The sequence below is a fragment of the Chinchilla lanigera genome, unplaced genomic scaffold (genome assembly GCF_000276665.1).
Source record: "Chinchilla lanigera isolate Chin_1 unplaced genomic scaffold, ChiLan1.0 scaffold00173, whole genome shotgun sequence".
NCBI classification, from domain to species: Eukaryota; Metazoa; Chordata; class Mammalia; order Rodentia; family Chinchillidae; genus Chinchilla; species Chinchilla lanigera.
Genome location: NW_004955574.1, coordinates 1,533,642 through 1,536,803, shown reverse-complemented (window position 1 = coordinate 1,536,803; position 3,162 = coordinate 1,533,642).

Here is a 3,162-nt window from a genome sequence, read left to right as displayed (position 1 = left end):
GAATTTTGCTACCGGTTGGTTCTGGGGCCCAGGGCCTCCCAGGAAAGTGGGTACAGAGGGGTGAGGTTCCCTGGGTTCCATTAAGCTGCTCCAAATCAGCCCAGTCTGGGGGGTCTGTCCCCACCCCGCTGTCCCCTGCCTGCACACACCCAGGCCAGCACACTTCCTCTTTTGAGCTGGATCTGCTGGGGAAATTGCCTCTTCCCTTCTATTCTCCCCTTTTTTGTTATTGCTTTTGTTGGGTGTTTTCCTTGTGGGGGTTGGGACTGGGTCTCACTGTGTAACCCAGGCTGGCCTCAAACACACAGGGATCGTCCTGCCTCAGCCTCTTGAGTGCTGGGATTACAAGCGTGCGCCACCACGTCTGGAGGTTGGCAGTTTGCTTTCTTTTTCATCTCTGCTCTGTGGCTCCAGCAGAGAGCTGGGTTTGCAGACTCATGTCCGGCCCCTTTTCTTCCCTCACTGCCCCCAGTCTGTCTAATCCACCCATAAATCCTGCCGTCTCCTCCCGCAGATAATTATCCAAGGGAAACTACAGCCACTGCCAGGGAAATTAAAGAGGCCCCAAGCCCGTGGTGAACCATTGCGTGTGCTTGGAGAGCGGCTTTGGCGCTGCTGCCGCTGCACCAGTTCTCAGAGAAACTTTGCACTGGCCTACTCCAACCACAGCCCGGGCCAGGCGCAGGGGCACACGTTTGTCATCCCCAGACTTGTGAGGCTGAGGCAGGAGGATGGCAAGTCTGAGCCCAGCCTGGGCAATTTACTGAGACACTGTCTGGAAATAAAACAAAAAAGGGGCAGGGGATGTAGCTCCATAGCACAGCGCCCCTGAGTTCAATCCCCCACACCAACTTTTTTTCTTTTTTTTTTTTGAGACAGGTTCTCACTATATAGCCCAGATTGGGCTCGAACTCTCAATCCTCCTGCCTCAGCCTCCCAAGTGCTGGGATTACAGGCGTGCAATACCACGCCCAGCGCCAAAATTTTAAAAAGCAAAAATTAAAAACAATAACAACAAGCTGATTCTGCAGTTTCTGTGGAAACGCAAAGGGTTTAGAAGTATGAAAACAGTCCAGGGCAAGGAGCTGTCTGAGAACTTACGCTACCTGGCTGGACGGCTTACTGTCGGTGCTGGTAATCAGGGCAGGGTGAGGCTACGTAAGGGCGAGCAGAGAGATCAACAGGACCGAACGGGGGCCTCAGAAACTTATGTCCACTGAACTAGGGCACAGCGCCAAACAGCAGGGCAGTGGCAGAGGCGGGAGGAGGTCAGAGGGCTGAGATACCAAAGTGGACCCAGCCGAGTTATCAATGAGGGAAAATATTTATTTACTCAGTGATTGAATGAAGACAGAGAGACACAAAAGAGCACCGTGATGCTGTCAAGGGGCCCTCAGGGTCAGGCGTGGCGGCCACACTGTACTCCCGGCCCTCTGGGAGGCTGAGGCAGGAAGACTGAAAGTTCCAGCTCAGCCTGGCCACCTCCAGGTCATCAGCCCAAGCCCTGCAGCATTACTGCACTGCCTGCCTTTCTCTAGGGCCCTGCTTCCCAGAATTTTCTCATTCTTATCACAGGCTCCTCCTGCCTCAGCCTCCTGAGTACTGGGAATACTGGGGTGCACCACCAAGCTCGGCTCCTGCAGATGAACTTGCAAACACAGAATCCAGGAATGAGGAAGGAAGATGTTAATGTAAAAAAAGAGAACCCAGGACAGAGACAGGTGGGCCAGAAGGCTCCAAAGGACAACCCGGCTCCCTCTCCCCTCCCCTCCGCCCTACATTTGTCCTCAAAGCCCAAATTGCCCCCTTTTTGAGAGGCACCCCAGGGGCTGGGGATTTAGCTCAGTGGCACAGTGCCTGCCTAGCAAGTGCAAGGTGGTGAGTTCGATTCCCGGTACCGGAAAAAAAAAAAAAAAAGAAAAGAAAAGAGATGCACCCCAACCCCCAAGGAGTGTCCTGGGACACTGAGGAGGCCAGGTGGACTTGGGTCAGTCTCCCTGGAAAGCCAGAGCCACACCCTGCACCAGGAGGGGCAGTAAACAGCCTCTGCCCTTGTGCCGGCCAAATCACAGTGCAGGATCAGCCAGGAGCGCGACACACCTGTAATTCCAGCATTTATGAGGCTGAGGCCACAGGATCAAGTTCAAGGCCAGCCCGGGATAAAGAGCTCTAAACAATTGGTTTTGTTTGGGGGGGGGGGTCTTTTTGAGACAGGGTCTCAAAAAACTATGCAGTTCAGGCTGGCCTTGAACTCACTTTGTAGCCCAGGCTGGTCTCAAACTCACAACCACGCCCGGCAAATAATAACAAGGTTTGTTTTTTTTTTTTTTGGTTTTTAGTTTTGGGTACTGGGAATCGAACTCAGAACCTTGCACTTGCAAGGCAGGGACTTGTGCCACTGAGCTATATCCCCAGCCCTATATTCTTCAAAAGAAAAAATGCTCCTGAGTCACATTTGTGGAAAAACCATAAACTCAGTTATTTCACAAAGCCTTAGACATTTCGAGCTTTTCCTATTACAAATATAGAGATGAGGAGATAAAGGACAAAAGTCTACCAAAGTGTCTGTGGTCAAGGCACATTTATTTCACCAAAAGGAAGGTAGATACCCACCAGGCAAATGAAGTCAAAAAGTGCATTAAAAATTACTAATTGTGGATAGGCATGGTCATCTCAGCATTTCGGTGGCTGAGATAAGAGAATCGAGGACTGGCGTGGTGGTGCACACCTGTAATCTCAGCACTCAGGAGGCTGAGGCATGGAGGTGGTCACGAGTTCGAGGCCAGCCTGGGCTGCAAAGTGAGTTCGAGGCCAACCTGAACTGCATAGCGAGACCCTGTCTCAAAAAGACAAAAAAGAAAGAAAAAAAAAGAAAGAAGCGGGCTCAGCGCCTCAGGAGGGGACAGCGCCCCCAACGGAGAGCACAGGCGCCCCAGAGGAGGCCTGAACAGGCCCCGGGGCGGGGCACACTTCTGCGTGCGCGGGGACCCCCGGGGGCGTCTTTCCCGGGCTGCACCCGTGAGCGGGGCCCAAGCCTGCCTCGGCCTCTGGTCCCGGCCCCGGCCTCACACCTGCGGCTCCGTAGCTGCTCGGCGAGGAAGGGCGCAGCCTCCAGGGGGTGGGGCGGCAGGGTGGGCTGGGGGGAGGGTCCTGGGCGGTGGG